Below are 19,242 nucleotides of genomic sequence, written 5' to 3' on the forward strand. Positions count from 1 at the left end.
ATCAAACCTCTCCAAAAAGAAGAATGTTTGTGCTTATTGTATCAAACAAGAACATATCAACAAAGATTGCCATAGAATAAGAATATAATTTTGCTAATGTCCACAAATGACCAAAGGATGTGTCAATGGGACTGGACTATGGCAGTGCCGAGATTACTCCTAGGGATGAACCCAAAAGAGAAACCCTAAAGAGCTATGTTCCACCAAGACTCTAGTCCAGGTAGACGCGGGTGCAAGGAGACGCACAAGGGGGATATGTGGGAGTACCCTCAAATTTTAGGGAAATTTCAGGGGTGCGGGGGACGTCAGGGTATATAATTTTTAATTTTATATATATATATATATATATATATATATATATATATATATATATATATAATTCTAGTTCATATTCAATAATGAAAGCATAGATAGACTAATAGTAATACATTGATCCACACATTAAATTTAAATTCAAAATTGAATTAAATAACATACATTGATCCATCCTCATCATTCATTTTGATACATACACCATTCATATGACATACTCATCATTCATCCATACCATGAGATTCAATAATGAAATATTCAAATACATTGATCCATATCATTCATCATTCATCACTCTATAATCTACATTGATTTAAAAATTAAATTCATAATTCATCGTTCTAGAAGAGCTCGACGACGGGCAAGAGAGCAGAGCTCAACGACTGTGGGATAGCACAACTTGACGGCGAGCAAGAGAGCACAACTTGACAACGCACAAGAGAGCACAGCTCGACAGTGGCATGAGAGTACTCAGCAAGCTCAACAACAGGCAAGAGAATTTGGGAAATCAATAGGTAAGTTAAGTTTTTAATTTTTAGTTTTGTTTTATTTTTATTCTTTTTAAGTTTTGTTTTATTTTTATTTTTTTTAAGTTTTTTAATACGTGAATTTTCAATTTTTGCTTATATTAAGAGCTATTAGACAAATTTGAGGGGGGTGCCTAGAAAGCACCCCTTTTAGGGAGTCGCGTCCCCCACGTTAGGGGAACACACCCTTCTACGTCTCCCCACGACTCCCCAAAAGGGGTGCTTGGGGAAATGCACCCCAGATGTCTCCCCGTCCCGAGTGCGTGGGGTACATGCACCCGACCCTGGTGGACGTGTCCCCGTGGAACGTTGCAGCAAAGAGAGGAAACTCTGCTCAATTTCAAAGAAAGAGATAGATGTAGAAGTAGATAGGAGGAGATAAAATTATTTTAATAATGTCAAACAAGTAGGTCAACGAGACTAAAATGGTACACTCAGTCAAGGACAGAATACAAATGTCCCTCTTATCATCTATTATTATGAAAGAGCCAATGCAAACCCTAATCATGTCCCATGGGGAGGTCCCAAGATGATAGAACCTGATTCGGTCAACCTAGGAGGAGCCTAGAAGCAGTGTGTCGAAATTCTCCTAAATCTAAGGTCGAAGAAAAAATATGGTAATGGATGTCTACCACAGGAATCAGTGTGACCTTATAACTTGGTGGAGGTGAAAGTCTACCAACCAAACAGGAAGATGTGCTCTATCTCACAAATATAATCTCATTGACATCCATTGCTAAGAGGTATGCACAAGAAAAAGCATGATTAGGATTGGAAAAACAAATCTAAAAGTGCACATGCACGAGAAGAAAATAAAAAGAAAACCTTCACATATTTAACATACATAATCAAATGTATGGTACATTGATTCAAAGCTTAAAAGCATATTGCCTATCAAAAGGTGTGGTTCACGGAATTTGAGGAAGAAAATTGTAAATCTGTTAAAACTATTGCAGGAGCTGGAAGCCTGAATCAAGTACAAAAACTTGAACATGTACCAATCAAGTTTAAATTATGTGCAACATTAGGAATGTCCTTTATGTTCTTCAAATGATCCATAATCTTCTGTCAACCAATGAAATGATGAAACAAGGCTTGAAGGTCAAGTTTCATAAAGAGTGGTACCTAACTAAAGGCATGATCAATGATAAAGTTATTGCAACTACAAGACAAGATAGAGGATTATGCAAGCTTAATGCTACCAATAAGCAAAAGAGCTATGACAGTGGAATTGTAAGTCACTTGACATTCTATGGCATTGCAAGTTTGGACACTTGAACTTACAAAATGAGTTTCGAGGAGATCAAAAATCGATCAAAGAATGTATTAGATCTTATCCATAGTGACATACATACACCAATTCAGACCAAATCACTGAAGTGCAAACTTCTTCATAATCTTTATTGATGATTTTTCTAGAAAAAAATTGTGTATCATTTAAAACACGAATCAAAGGTATTTAATGTATTTAAAGAATTCAAAGCAATTTTGGGCATCTTGATTACCTCGGAAAGAAAGGCAAGTTCAAGGGTTGCCTAGGTTGGAAGATAACAAGGTAATTTGTGAATCTTGTCTCAAAGCAAAGCAACAAAGTGAAAGTTTTGAGAAGACCAAAGATCAATTAAAGAATGTACTAGATCTTATTGTAATAGATCTTATCCATAATGACATGTACCAACCAACACAAACCAAATCACTTAAAAGTGCATACTACTTTGTAACTTTTATTGACAACTATTCTAGAAATATTGGAGGCACATTTTGCAACATGAATCAAAGGCATTTGATGGATTTAAGGAATTCAAAGTAATGGTAGAAAGGTCCACTAGTGGCAGAATAAAGGTTCTCAAAGCATATAATGAAGGAAAGTATTCTCTAATGAGATCACCAACTTTTGTAGATCATAAGACATTTGTAGTGATCTAGGGCAATTTTGCTCTTAGGGTTTCTTAAGGAACTATGGTTTCCATCAGAATTATTTCCCTTAATCAAGCAGGAAATAGGTGGTAATAGTGCAATTGAGCAACATTACAATTCTAATAATTTTGACTAATCATTCATCAATAAGAAATACAATATAATGTGTTGCACCTTATCCAAAGTGTAATATTCCTAAGGAATTTTTACAGTAAAAAACAAAGCATACATAGACATAAAAACCACAAAAAGAAAACACATAAATCAGTGCATGAATTTGCACCAAAAACTACGTTGCTAAACCATTTTATTCAAATATAACGAGGGTACAATGTAGTGCTAGAAAGAGTGCACCTGGGCTTGCCCAAGGCAAGCTAGCAAAGCACAAGTGAGTAATGAGAAGTCCCCCTCAAGTTTGTTGATGCTCTCTCTTGGCTTTGTGTTGAACTGCCCAGAAAATACGTTGTTGGCTATGAAGAACTGTTGTAAGGGCCTCCTCTGGTGCTCAGAAAATTCCGAGAAATTAAACTCGGGCTCTCCACCAAATACCCAGAATAACCCACGAAGGAATTGGTCGATGGTTGACCTTGTAATTTTGGCCCTCTTTTCCCTTTATGGCTCTACTACTGGGAAATTCAACCCACATGTCAAACCTACTGCAAAAAGTCCTCCAAATGACTGCAACCTCCAAAAAACACTTCCTTGGGCTCCTCCTCAAATCCTTGCCCCAAACTCACTTGACTCCTCAACCTCCAAGCATACCTCCTCCAAGCACTGTGCAATCCCTGCACTGCTACTGTTGATCCTCTCCAAAAACTCGCACTCCCCACTACTGGAACGAACTGGAATAGATGGAACTCCCTCCTTGGGCTGGCACTCGAAATCCACCGAAGCAAGGGTTGGGATTTCCGCTCGAAAACACTCGTGTGCTAAACAACACTTGCAGACTTGGCTTCAGCTCAAGCGTGCTATGTCAAAGACAATTTTCACAAACATGAATGAATGCCAAAATGAGTGCCTTTCCTTCTTTTTTGTCAAAGTGCCTCCAACATGCCCATGTGGGCCCAACTTGATTTCCTCCTACCAAATTTCCTCCAATGCATGCGTACTTCTCATGTGGGCCGCAATTCTCCATGGGTAGCCCCCACACTCCACTAGAGGTTCGATGTTCCCCTTCTATCTCTAATGTTTGGGGGTTGTTTTAATCAAAAATACATGTGGGGCCTCTAAACCCACATTTCCTAAGTGCAAACATGAATTAAGACAAAATTGGCCAAAATCGATATTTCACTTAGCAATAATGCTAAGTGGGAAAATCACAATCCTCCCCACCAAAACGTTGCTTGTCCTCAAGCAACTATAATGAAGGATGTTGAAGTATATGCTTCCCTTCCCAAGTGGCATCCTCATCTGGTAGGCTCCTCCATCTTATCAAAAACTCCTTGACGACCCTGTTCCGCAAATGCCTCTCCCGAGTGTCCAAAATAGCCTTTGGCTCCAGAACTAAGTGCCCTCATCATCCATAGGGAGTAGTCTCTATAGCTCCTATCACCTATTTCCCCAACGCCTTTTTCAGGCAAGACACATGAAAAATGTTGTGCACTCGACTTGCCGGGGGTAGTTCCAGCTCATATGCTACCTCCCCAACTCTGCAAGTGACTCAGTATGGCCCATAAAAGCGAGGTTTGAGCTTCTCGACTCCCTTCTGCTTGAGTGATGATTGCCAGTACATTGAAGCCTCAATAAGACCAAATCCCCTACCTCAAATTGTCTCTCAACTCTACCCTTGTCTGCATTAAGTCTCTGTTGGTTATGTGTCGTCTACATGTTGTCTTTGAGAGCCCGCAAAATGTCTTGCCTCTCCTGTATCCAATCCTTGGCCCTAGGGGCCTTGCTATCTCCAAACATCACGTCAGCAAAAGATAATGAATCGTAACCATATCGAGCTCGGAATGGAGACATGCCTATGGACATGTAGTGCATGGTGTTGTAGCAGTACTCGCCCAAGTGTAACCATTGTATCCATGCTCATTGATGGCCTGTCACATAGTTACACGAATAACCCTCCAGCTATTTGTTAACTATCTCCGTGTACCTGTATGTCTTGGGTTGATAACTAGTGCTCGGAGTGAGCTCAGTGCCCACCAGTCAGAATAGCTCCTACCAAAATCCCCCCATGAACTTGTTGTCCCAGTCACTGACAATGGTCTTTGGAAGACCATGTAGCTGAAACACCTCCTTGAAAAACAATTCGGCCACCTGTGAGGCCGAGTACCGAGCTGAGATGGCAAAGAAATGTGCAAACTTCATCAATCGGTCCACCACCATGTAAACGCAATCCCTACCCTATACAGTGGGCAACCCGATAATGAAGTCCATCGACACACTCCCATTTCCCCTCAGGGATAGAAAGAGGTAGTAGCAACCCTGCAAGGTGTGACTGCTCACCCTTATTCCTCCGGCATGTGTCACACTCCCTGACATGCCTCAGAACGTCATCCTTAAGGCCCCTCCATGCAAAATGCTCTTTGATGATCCTATATATCTTTGTGAACCCCTGGTGCCCTACTAGTGGTGAGTCATGGGCAGCCTATAAAATATTCTCCCTTAATTGGGAGTTGGGCACCAAGTAAGTCTGGTCTCTAAAATAGATCACCTGGTTCATCACCTTGTACCGGTCATCTGCCACCACCCCATCAAGGACCTCACATGCAAATCGATCCTTGCAGTACTCTACCAATCACTGTGCCCTCCAATTCGGGGCAATGCTCATCAGTGAAAGGGTAGTAAGTCTCCTAGACAACGCATCTACCACCACGTTGTGTTTCCCTTTACATACTCAATGTCAAAGTCGTATGCTTGGAGCTTGCGCACCCATTTTTGCTACCTCTCTTGCAACTACTTCTACTCCAAGAGAAATTTGAGGTTGTTCTGGTCTGTCTTGACCCTGAACCTGTTCCCCACCAAGTACTGTCTGAACTTGGCTAGCGCATGCATGATGGCTAGCATCTCCTTGTCATAGATGGAGTATAGCCTCTTGTGGGGTAGTAGTTTCCGACTCTCGAAGGCTATGGGGTACCCTCCCTACATCAAAACTACGCCTACACCCTCTCTGGATGCGTCACACTCCAGCACAAAGGGCTAGGTGAAATCTGGAAGTGCCAACACAGGAAAACTGCTCATGACCTATTTGAGGCACTCAAAAGCCTCTTGCGTTGTAGTTGTCCAAAGGCCCCCTTCCTCGTCAAATCGATGAGGGGAGCTTGCCAACTGAGAGAAGCCCTTTACGAACTTCCTATAGTAAGTGCAAATGCCCACAAATCCACATATCATCAAAGAACACCAACACAAACTTTCGCAGTTGTCCACGAAACACGTGGTTCATGCAAGACTGGAAAGTGGCTGGTGCGTTCAATAGACCGAAAGGCATAACAAGGAACTCAAAGCGCCCATAGTGGCACCTGAAAGCGGTCTTAGGGACATCCTAGTCCCTCATCTTGATCTAGTGGTACCCTGAACGTAAATCAATCTTGGTGAAGAACTTTGCCCCCCCCAGCTCGTCCATCAACTCATCTATGTGTGGGATGGGGTAACGATTCTTCATGGTCTTCTTGTTAAGGACCTTGTAGTCAATGCACAATGCACATGTGTAGGGATCCCATCTTTCTTCTTCACCAAAACAACTGATGAAGCAAAAGTGTTGGAGCTAGGCCTGATGTGCCCAAGTGCCAACAACTCATGAATAGCTCTCTCTATCTCATCCCAATATGCCTTGGGATGTGGGTAAGGGGTAGTAATCATGACTTGTACCCCCGACTCCAACTCAATGGTATGCTCAAACCCCCGGCCAGGTGGTTGAACCAACAGTATGTCTCCAAACACTACTGGGTACCTGTCCAAAATGGCTTCTATCAAGGTGTGGTGGCTTGGGCTGACCCCCAGCCTTTGAAACCCTCAACTCCACAGCCCACTCAATGTCCCCATGTCTTAGATCAGCCTCCATCCTGTCGGCCGAAATAATCTGTGGAAGGTAAGAGTGTATACCCCGTAGCAAAATTGGTTTGCCATCTAGCCCTATGAACTCCATCTCCAACTTCCTCCAATCAGTGGTGACCTAAGTCCCCTGACACGAAGGACACGAGGATTTGAGTGTCCGACACGGGCACGTTGACTCCCCAGAACAAGACACTTTAGGACACGTTATATAATATTTTATTAATATATATAAATATAGTAAAAATTAGATATTTCATACACAAATTCTCATTCATGATACAAATTCATTGATTCAAACATAAATATCCATCTAGATGTAAGTTTTACGAAGTAACATTATGCATACAAATACAATTGTGACAGATTCATCAATGATCCAATAGGAGAAAGACAAGAAACTGCAATTTTCTCATTAAGTCATCAAAATCAAAATGTGTTACATAGGTAGTAGCAATGCCAATGGCAAATAGAAATAGCAAATACAAAACAACTACAAGCCTCAAGGCAATAGGTAGCTCATGAGTCATCAATCATCATCATCAAAATCAGCATCACTGTCATCATCATGGTCACCACTGCTCTCCTCTGTTGCATCCTCCTCCTCTGTATCCAATGTCATCTTTGCATCTGTTGGTGTGGAGGATGACCCCTCAACAGTATCACCATCATCAAAAGTGACAAGCTCTAGCACTGGCTCATTAAGATCCAAGTTGGCCAATGCCAACTCAGCACTATTGTCCAAACCCATATCATCAAGAAAGACATCCCACATCTTTGTCTTTCCCTTCAACCATTCATCCCTCTGCCTGTAAATAAGACGAAGGTTGGTGTGCACATACACCATTGTCTCTGCCCTGGACTACTCAAGACTACTCTTCATACTTGTTGCTTGAATCGCCTCCAAAATGCTCCCAAACCCTTTGTTATTCATTCCCGCACACCCACAGCAAGAAAGATAGAGAAAAGTGAGGGATGAATGACCCAAAACCGGCCTTTATGGGTCGCGTGGCACACAAATAAAGGGTACATGTGTCCCAGTATCAGGACACGATGGATTGGTTCCCTGGACACGATCGGAGGACACATGTCCCACCGAATCGTGTCCAATTCACCCGATTCGGGACACGCAGAGGGTTTTCAACGAATCTAATTTCTTAGGTAGTGACTCTTCCAAGCAAGTAGAGACACAAGACACCCATCACCACATTGGTGTCTGGCACATCCAGCATAAAGAAGTGATCTGTCACTGAGTAGTTCCCCATGGTCACTGTCAAAGTTGGAACATAGCGTGTGCACTGCATGGTTCTGTCCCCTAGTACTAGAACCGAAAAAGCCTCAAACTCTTTTGTTATGATACCCCTACTCGGGACCATCTATGCATTAATAAAGTTGTGGGTAGCCCCACTATCCACTAAAATCGAGACACGTTGCCCTTACACGGTGCCCCCTCTCTACCAGCACTGCAATGTCATCTCCACCCACCTCCAAATCTACATCATCCTCCAAATCACCGTCAGAGAAAACCTCAATGTAGTGGGCCTTGCCCGTTGTGCATCTCCTAACAAGTAAAACACAACTTCCTCCTTCGGAGGTCTCTCCGGGTCTCCTTATCCAAATATCCATGCCCCTGGTTAGCTCTCGGTGGTAGAGCTCCAATGTCTCTTCCCCTCTGCTAGAAGCCCTGTCTAGGTCGTAGTGGTGCTCTAACCCTCGGTAGAGCATCCTGCAAATCTCAGGCGCTCCCCACGGCGTCTTGCAAGGTAGTGGGATTGTTGGATTCACCAATCCCTTTAGTGGCTTTGCTAGCCGCTCTATAAACATGAAGACCCTCTTGGGCTCCGATAGATCCAACACCATCACTGACAGCCTCAGAAACTCTGAAATGTAGGCCTCAGCACTCCCAGTCTGCTTGAGCCTTGTCAGCTCCCCAAAGTGCTCCTCCAGATCTTTCCTCTCAAAACGCTCCAACACTCTCCTGGTGAAATCCTCGTAGGCTGTCACCCTGGCATGTCCCATTGTGGTTAGCCCATGGAACCACCAATCATGGGCTTCACCCTCCAAATGTAGTGTGGCAATTTTTATTGCCTCCCCCTCTGTCATCTGATTTAGCTAGAAGTAGACATCCAGCTTCTCTACCCACGCTCTAGCTGAGCTCTTAGAAGAGCCATCAAAAGTTGGGAGAAACAGCCTCCCCACAGTACGCTGCAAATCTGCCCCTGCATGTAGTTTCCCCCACTCTGTCCCTTGGGCCTATTATTGCCCTTCAACTAGCAAAAGTCCCTGAAAGTGATGGCTTCCCTGAACTCGGGTCCATAGGACTGATACTCCAAGAAATAGTCCCCCATAGGCAACTCCTCCTGCCCTTGCTGCCCACCAGCTCCAAATGTCAAGAACGTAGGAATAGTGGATCTAGGTGGTGTGTTGGGAATAAGAGGCATGTTGGGGTTAAGGGATGCGTGGTGTTGTGAAGTACCGAAGCCTTCACCCAACTGGAATTCCCCTTGAATTCCCTTACCCTTGTTGTTGCTACAATTTTGTTGCCTTAGTTCCTCAATACTCTTGGACAGGTCTTGTACTGCCTTCAGCGAATGATGAGCAAACTCCTCCTTACTCCTATCTCCCTCATTCTCTGCCATGTTTGTTTCCACAACCTCCGGTTCATTTATCACGAGATCTGGAGTAATTCGCAACTTCCTTTCTCTACTCTTGTACCTCTGTCTTCGGTAAATCATGTTTTGCCTATCCTCTGGTTTCATAGACCATGCTGCTGCCACACGCTGAGCCAAGTCTATAAGCTCTGATACCACTATAATATTCCTAGGGAATTTTTATAGTAAATAACAAAGCATACATAAACATAAAAACCACGAAAAGCAAACACATAAAATCAATCCATGAATTTGCACCAAAAACTGTGCTGCGGAGCCATTTTATTAAAATATAAAGAGGGTAAAGAGGGTACAATGTGGTGTTGGAAAGAGTGCACCTGGGCTTGCCCAAGGCAAGCTAGCAAAGCCCAAGTGAATAATGAGAAGTCCCCCTCAAGTCTGTTGCTTCTCTCTCTTGTCTCTAAGTTGAACTACCTAGAAAATACGTTGATGGCTGTGAAGAACTGTTGTTAGGGCCTCCTCTGATGCTCAGAAAATTCCGGGAAATTAACCACGGGCTCTCCACCAAATACCCAGAATAACCCACGAAGGAATTGGCTAATGGTTGACCTTGGAATTTCGGCCCTCTTTTCCCTCTATAGCTCTGCTGCTGGGAAATTTGACCCACCTGTCAAACCTGCTGCAAAAAGTCCTCCAAATGACTGCAACCTCCAAAAAAACACTTCCCCGGGCTCCTCCTCAAATCCTAGCCCCAAACTCCCTTAACTCCTCAACCTCCAAGTGTACCTCCTCCAAGCACTGTGCAGTCCCTGCGCTGCTACTGTTGATCCTCTCCAAAAACTCGCACTCCCCAATACTGGAACGAACTGGAATAGATGGAACTCCCTCCTTGGGCTGGCACTCGAAGTCCACCTAAGCAAGGGTTGGGATTTCTGCTTGGAAACACTCATGCTAAACAACACTTGCAGACTTGGCTTCAGCTCAAGCGTTCTATGTCAAAGACAATTTTCTCAAACATGAATGAATGCCAAAATGAGTGCCTTTCCTTCCTTTTTGTCAAAGTGCCTCCAACATGCCCATGGGGACCCAGCTCGATTTCCTCCTACCGAATTTCTCCAATGCATGCGTACTTCTCATGTGGACCGCAATTCTCCATGGGTGGCCCCCACACTCCACTAGAGGAGTGATGTTCCCCTTCCATCTCTAATGTTTGGGGCTTGTTTTAATCAAAAATACATGTGGGGCCTCTAAACCCACATTTCCTAAGTGCAAACATGAATTAAGACAAAATTGGCCAAAATTAATATTTCACTTAGCAATAATGCTAAGTGGGAATATCACACAAAGATTCAACAATCCAACACTAAATTCAATTGAGTAGTATTGTTTGCCACTTAATTATGAATTCTAGGGTTTCCACTGAAATTTCTTTGTTCATTAAATGATAGAACCAACAATTCATTCAAAACACGTTAATTATCAATGCTCATTCATCAATCATTGTAACATTGTTCATTCATCCACAATATCACCTCAAATCAGAGTCTGTTGCAGAAGGGCTAATGCTGAGTTTAAGGACCGATGAACTTCTTTTGTAACCACTTTCGCACCTGCCTCAAGACCTTGACCAAACAAGTTTAGATTGTATCTATTGGAAGTCTTTTGTTATGTTTTCAAAGGCTCCAAACTATTCCAGATTCAGAAGCATCTTTGCATCCCATAAAACGTCAGCTACAGGACTTCATTGCTAGCAGCCACCAATATTTTCAAATGCTCTGAGTCGGTTGTTGTTTATCGTGTGGTGGTTACCATGGAGTTGTCTGCCCTACGATGGTGATCTACAACTAAATCGTGGCTTCACTATGTCAATCACTGCCTTATCAGATCTAATTTTTAGCAAACCGCCTCCCGCAGTTGACCACGAATGGTATCAATTGATTGTTTTAAGGAGTGCGTCAATAATTAATAGATCGGATTCTTCTGTTGCCCCATCAAGCACTAGGATTCTTTTGTAAGTTATAAGGTGTCTCACGTGTCCTCACATCTTTCAATAAAATTTTCTATGGTTTTCACTCCCTCAGTTGACGACCCTGGTGTCAAAATACACCTTGTTACCCGCAATTCGACTCCTCTACTTGATCAGAATCAGTACCCACTATTAATCGAAATAGCCTTTATGGGCTGCAATATAAACTCTTCCAGTTGGCCAAATTGATGTTCAAAATAATAATTCACAAGTTGTCTTGTAATGGACCTTCTGAATAGCTTTAAACATAAGCTCCAACAAAATTAAGTTGACCCAGAACTAAGAAAAATCTTCAATATCCTCAAACCCAAACCTAAATTGCTCCAAGGACCTATGCCAAAACAAGGAAAGAAAAAGGAAAATAGAAAATGGAACTAACTAGGGTGGAATCTTTCACCACCAAAATTAGTAGGGAAAAGGGGTCTTAAAACCCTCAAAGCCTCAGGCTCAAATAAAATAGAGATAAATTATCCAATCCATTGATGCTCCAAAATGAATTCAACCCTCTTTTATTTATAGATTTCCTTGAGGGGATTCTCATCTTAATTAATTGAGTATTTTTTAACCAAACCCCATTGGATTTCTTTGCCCAACTGCCCCAAAACTTGCCCTTTTCTACCCAAACATTGGGTATTTTAGGGTTTCCCCCTTTATCACGGACTATAGCCTATAGGGATCAATGGGCTACTTCGTCTCTTGGGCAATTAATTTCTCGAGAACTTTACAATCCCCCATTCTCGACATAGCTTGTCCTCAAGCAATGACAAGTTTTGTTGTTTTGTTGTTGCCCTCTTTGTTTCCCTTCTTTGATATTAGAAATTAGATTAGGTAGATGTTCAACCATCTTGATGACTTCTTGCAATTTATGTTCCTTATGTCGATCATAAGTTGCCCAATGTTCTTTTTCAGTACCTTCAACTACAATAATGGCCCGAAATATTGATCTCCCAACAGATCAAGTAGGCATATTTGTATTTATCTCAAGAGTAGTTATTTGCTTAACCCAGTCCATCGCAAAGGTACTACGTATTTTATTGGCGCTTTTGGCTATGCATTGCAACCCAAAGTCTGCAAAATATTGATTCTAGAAGCAATCTCTCACATCATAATCATTGAGTGAAGTACCAAATTGGCTAAGTGGAGCAAGAATATTAATGTTGTTACTTCCAATAAAATCTCGTGGCATTCCCACAATTGTGCTGGCAAGACTTTGCTCATCGGAGTGGTAAGAAAAATGCTCTTAGGCATAACCTGGGAATTGAGAAACCCTTGCTGGTGTGACAAAAACTCTCTTAAAAGAACAAAACAGAATTTTTCTTTGACCTAGTTTCAATCCATAGACCATGGATGGGATGGATCTCTACAAGTCGGTCATGGAAAATAAGATTAGTTCCTTGTTTACACAATCATTGTACTCGATAAGCATCTCCATCTGGTCCAGATATGTTCCTGGCTCAAATTTTCTTAGCCAGTCTTTTTTATGCTTGACCAAATTGTTGAAATACTCCTTTCCCTCTTTTGAAGTACTTGTTCCAAGACCTTTATAGTACTTTATGGTGCAACCTGATGTTGATCCGCCCAGAGATTCTCTCCATGATCCATACTCAGGCATTGGGTAAAAGGATAATGTCCTTCCATCCTTATGGGTTGCCTTGACAATAGGAGTGATGAATTTAAAGAGAAATGAAGGAATCTTAAGTAGAGATGGCTAGAAAGAGTGTATGAAGTTGATCAACGATCCTTTGATGTGAGAACCATCATGATCCAAATTTGTCATAATCATCAGATGGCCATATCTCAGAGATTTGACACTCTCATATTCCTTTCCATGCTACGACCAAGGATTTGCTTAACAACGTTTTTCCTTTGTTGACTAGACCTTAGGGTTTGCTTGGTATTTTGAACCTCAGCATTTTCTACGATTGGTTTATAGCTAACTTCCCTTACATTCAACAACTTTCCTCTGAGAGGGAACACACCGTAGTGGTTTCGACCAACAATAGCTAACCCTGCCATAGCAAAGCCCTTAGCTGAATCTCCCTCTGTTAAAATTAGAGTACATTTCCCAGAATTCCTGCAACCTACATCATTTGCAACATCAAACTTGGTGATACCAGTCAACCTTTGTCTCTTGGTTTCATCAGTTTGCTTGAGATCCTTGTTTTGTTTGAAGTCTGCCCATGACAATATGTTCTCAACCACTCCGCATTTTGCCACTTTCTTTAATAATTCTTGAGAGACTTCACACTTCAAAGCAAAGTTGTTCTAGCGAGTTGTCAGTGTCTCCTTCGTTTGGGAATCAAGAGCGGGATTTGTGAAATTTTATCTATTGCAACTACTGGAGATTATTCTTCTAACTCATAAATTAATTCTACAGTTTATTTACACACAAACAATAAAATTGACACAGTTACTTTTGGACAATTGTCCCCAGAAAAACCCAACTTGGGGAAACCGGTGCAGTAGATGAGGGTTTTATTATTAATGTTCAGCAGCAATTCTGAGTACAATAATTTAGATGCCCAACTAGCAATCTAATCTGAAGAAAACATTGGCAAAAATATTGTGAGAATTTTCTCTCACCCCACAGTTATTTTCTGCCTCCGAAATAGCTTCCCCAACCTCTGCGTTGAGATGCCTGCGTCAGCCTCTGCGCAATCCCTACGTTGGCCCTCTGAAGATTTTGGCCTTCCTTCCTTCGACTCTTTCGGGAACTAAAAACTCTCCTGGAATGTTGTTGCTCTCCTCTTCCACCTGCTACTCACCCTCTGGCTCTATCTTCTCTATTGAGTTGTTGCTACTGAGAAAATCAAATTGCCTAGGCAACTGAGTATCTGCACTAGATGATCTCCATCACCACATCGACTTTCTTTTATAATCCATTGTTGGAGCACCAACGACCAAGATTAAAACTTAATCAATGGCTAGGATCATTTTTGGGTCGATCCGTGTGAGTTTCTAGATGATTCACGCCTTATCTCAATTAATATTGATTAATTAACCATATTCCCTAAGTTTAGACTTAGGAAATATTTAAAAAAAATTGTTAATAATCTAACTGAGACACTACTAGGCGGAATTTCCAGAAAAGATTTCCGGGTTTTGGAGATCTCATGTATTCTAGCCTCTCCACAAAATTTCGTGGCTAGAACACATCCAATGCTACAAAAACTAACAGGATTGTCAAATAAAGAATTGACAAAGATCCATAAATGGTTCTTGATCATATGTGCTTTTACTACAACATTCTTATTCTTCTTATTTACAATGTTCATCACAATGTTCACACAAATCTCCCATCTGTGACTTACATTTTCATATATTCTTGGAAGAGGCTCTAGCTTCAATTTGGAAGTTGCTTGCAAGTATAGACCAATATAGCCTCGAAAGGTTGTCCATTCAGCTCAACCTTAACTGTCTTCCCAAGGCACCCAGCGATATCCACAACTTTCTTCCTCATTGAGGAAACATCATCTTCCAGATGGGTCATAATTAAATTTACTCAAATCAGGCTTAATTGTGACTTTGGTCCAATTCTCTCTCAGTTTGCACTTGGTAATAACCAAGCTTGACTTAATGCCCATATTGCTCTTGAAAACCTTATTCTTTTCATCAACACCACCAACAACCTTTGACTTGCCATCAATACTACTAGCACCCTCTGACTTGTCCATTCAGCTCAAAATTCACTGTCTTCCCAAGGCACCCAGCGATATCCACAACTTTCTTCCTTATCAAGGAAACAGCGTCATCTTCCAAACAGGTCATACTAAATTTACTTAAATCGGGCTTAATTGTGACCTTGGTCCAATTCTCTCACTTTGCACTTGGTAATAACCAGGTCTGACTTAATGCCCATATTGCTCCTGAAAACCTTATTCTTGTCATCAACACCACCAACAACTTTTGACTTGCCATCAATACTATTATCACCCTCTAACTTGTCATTAATAGCATGTTGATCATCAGGTTGCTCATCCATTTCTTCATCTGATAAAATATTATATGGTTCCATATCACAACCAACACCCACTGCAACCTGTAGATCTTCTTCTGCTAACTTCATAGTAGACCCTGTAATACTTTTAGTGGAAATGTTAGTATCCCTATCTGACGTCTTTGTGCTTGCTACCACTAAGATTGAGTTGTACAATGACAAATCATTACAAGATGTGTTTGGAGAGTCCTTGCAGACACTACTGCCTTCACCCTCTTTTACACCAAGAATACTTTCATTATCTCCTTCAATATTCAGCATATCTTAAATTTGAGTGACATTACTATCAGAAAGGGTATCCGCTTCCTTGAGAAGTCCATCCTGTTCCCTAAGATTTAGTCGATTTCTTTCACCTTCAACACTATTACCATTAGCTATGCTGTCTTCTTTAGGATTCTCCTCTTCTTGGGGGGGGATACAGCCATTATCCTCTTTTTGGGGGGGGATACAGCCATGTCCATGCTTTTGCCTTTACCTTAGTTCCTCTTATACTTTGTTTTGCGGGCTTGGGCTTATCATCAACGTTGCTTGATTTGTTTTTCTTATAGTTATCCATTGTCTTATGTGTCCTCGCATCTTTTAATAAAATTGTTTGTGGTTTGCACTCCCTCTCTATCAGCCATCTTAATGTCAAAATACACCTTGGTACCAGCAATTTGACTCCTTTCATTGATCAAAATCAATGCCCACTATTAATCGAAACTGCCTGTACAGGCTGCTATACAGACTCTTCCGGTTGGCCAGATTGATGCCCAAAATAATAATTTACAGGTTGTCCTGTAATGGACCTTCTAAGTTCTAAATAGCTTTAGACCGATTCTCCAACGAAAATAAGTTGAAACAAAGCTAAGAAAAAATCTTCAATTTCCTTAAACCCAAACCTGAACTGCTCCAAGGACATGTGCCAGAACAAGGAAAGAAAAAGGAAAATAGAAAAATGAACTTACTAGGGTGGAATCTTTCACCACCGAAATTATTAGGAAAAAGGGGTCTTAAAACCCTCAAAGCCTCAGGCTCAAAGAAAACAGAGATAAATGATCCAATCCAATGATGCTCCAAAATGAATTCAACCACCTTTTATTTATAGATTTCCTTGAGGGGATTCTCTTCTTAATTAATTGAGTAAAATTCACACCAAACCCCAACATTGGGTTTCTTTGCCCAGCTGCCCCAAAACTTGCCCTTTTCAACCCAAACATTGGGTATTTTGCTATGTTGCATGAGTTTTTGGAACGTCGATACATTGGGAACTTGGGTACGGGTGTCACGAACAGCTAGAGGTTTGCCCAAAATTTACAGGAAACAGCTAATCGGGAGTGGTAATATTATATAATAAAAAAAAATTAAATATAAAAATTTAAAAAAAAAATAATTATATAATTTATATAATCAAAATTAATATTAAATCAAAATATTCAAATATTAAAATCAATTTAAATATATAAATAATAAATATATAATCTCTCTTATGTATAAATATATTCTCTAGGTGTCTCTTCCTGAGTCTCTCCCTTTTATATATATAAAATATTAAAATGTCAAGTTCATTATCAGTGCTATGACACATGACCAGTCTTTGAAACAATCTGGCTTACAAATAGAAAGGAAAAGTTTTACCTATGTTTCTCTAGTTATCCTTGAGAGAAAAAGTAAAGCAACTCTAATGTTTAAGCATTCACTGCCACATACAATATGCACACACAATCTTCTGCGATATATATACATAAACAGCAAAAGAAATACTCATCATCATGACATCCCAGATATCGCCCTTACATCGAGGTGCCACATGGTTCCTTAACCCATCAAGAGATTGCTCCAGTATCTCAATTAAGGATATCGGTGAAGGATGTCTTTGGCCTTTCTTCCAGCGACGGTTTCAACATAGGCTCGTGTTTTGTGGGCAGTTCAACATATTTCTCTACAGGCTTTGTATTCCCCAACCCAAGGGAACGCCGGAACTCCAAAAAACACAGTCTTCAAAGCTCCCGAAACTTTCCCCAGCTCCCACTAAAAAGGGAACGTTCCCATACAGTTCCAAAGCTCCCGGGAGTGCAAGAACCATTGGAACGGGTTTCCCACCTCTTAGGAGCAGTTCTGATGTAACAGAGGTATTTTGGGGTTTTCCCCTTTATCAAGGACTATAGCCTACGGGGGTCGATAGGCTATTTTGTCTCTTGGGGAATTAATTTTTTGGAAACATTACAACATTAAAAGAAAATTCACAATACCCTACACCACAACATAATGAAGCAACAAAAGAGCATAACAATAATGGACATGACTCGCATCATGCTCAAGGAAAAAGGTCTTTGCAATAGTTTTCGGGAAGAGGCAATAAATAAAATAGTTCGCTTGTGAAATTAAAGTTGTCCCACAACAATCGAAAATGTTACTCTTGAATAGCTTTGGTCTGGAAGAAAGCCTCTAGTGAAACATCTCAAGGTTATTGGTTGTCCTGCATATGTGCTTATTCCTGAAAAGATGACAAGTGCAGGAAATGTATCTTTGTTAGGTATGGCACTACGTTAAAGACATAAAGACCATATGATTGAAAGGATTAGAAGATCATACGCAATAGAAGTGATGTATTTGACGAATCAACACCATTTCAGGTTAATGAAGTTAACATCAATGATCAAACTTGAAAGGAAGATCTAGACTTCCAATATCACCCTTGAAAGGAGATGACTAAAGAATTTTCCAATATCGAATTTGAAAGGAAAATCAGTGATAAATCTTCCAATACCAAACTTGAAGGAATATAGTTGAAAGAATCGTCTGATGAAAAGTCTTAATAGTTTTTAAAGTTTTTGAGCAGGGAAAAAAATCCCAGGTGGTATGTTCCCACATTGGCAGATGTGAAGTTACATAAGTCACCATTGCTGTTTGAAGTAAAGACAAGATGTTCTTTGGGAAAAGAAGCAGAATCAGATTTCTCTAAGATAAATATGCCACTGATTGGCATAATGACTCATGAGTTTGAGACATCTGATGAAGCTTATGGATAGTAGATTTGGCAAAACACGAGATGCCAGATGAATATGTACCGTTGATGATAAAATAATTGGGTATTTACTAATTTGTGAAGAGTAAACGAAGTCATAGCTTATAAATGGCTTTCTATTACCATGTAGATAGCAAATGGCACTGTTGAACCCAAAGGATGTGTACAACAAAGAGGGTGATAATTCTGCATTGGCAGCACATTTTGGTTGGAAAGTGTGCCAAGTGGATATCAAAATTTTGTGAAGTTCAGACAATATTTAGTTTTTTCCCAATATCAACATTATACGGGCATCATGTAAATACTGGTCATGTGGTCAATAATGTCAGGAGAGTTGATAGTTTTAGAATCTATAGTCTAAAAGTAATAGAACAAAAAAATAAAATGAAAGTGTGTGTACTTATAAGGAGAGGTTTGGAGATATTTGGAGATGCTGATGTGACACCACACTTTTCAGAATGGACTACCATGGTTAGAGGGTCAGTCTAAATTTAGAAAATGAATATCTTAGGTGTCACTCAAGGAAGTTGTACCACTGTACTAGAACTACTTCACTTTTGTAATGAATTTTCATGGGAGTATGAGGGTTTATGGAATGTGAGTTTCCACATTTGTGTCTATGCACTGGCTAATTCTCTGGGAATATTTTCTTTCACTTTATTCTCTTTTCCATGTTTGAAATTCTTATTTGCATTCTATTTTATATATAATGCTACTAAGTATGCATGCATGGTAATATGAGAGAAATCCGTTTGGTGCATTGTTAATAACTGTACAGGAAAAAGTGAAAATCAGTCAAGCTATGCTACACTAATTAAAAACTTTCGTAAAAGGTGGTAACTCATCTTGGC

The 19,242-nt window shown here is 40.7% G+C and overlaps 1 protein-coding gene across 1 annotated transcript in view; it reads right to left on the bottom strand.

Moving 5' to 3' along the window:
* Nucleotides 1-19,242, bottom strand: part of LOC149180047 (uncharacterized) — a 130,780-nt gene that overhangs the window by 105,316 nt on the left and 6,222 nt on the right. The window lies entirely within an intron of this gene.

The sequence above is a fragment of the Pinus tabuliformis genome, chromosome 3_2, assembly GCF_031772625.1.
Source record: "Pinus tabuliformis cultivar Carrire ecotype Pingquan chromosome 3_2, CPIR1, whole genome shotgun sequence".
Classification (NCBI taxonomy): domain Eukaryota; kingdom Viridiplantae; phylum Streptophyta; class Pinopsida; order Pinales; family Pinaceae; genus Pinus; species Pinus tabuliformis.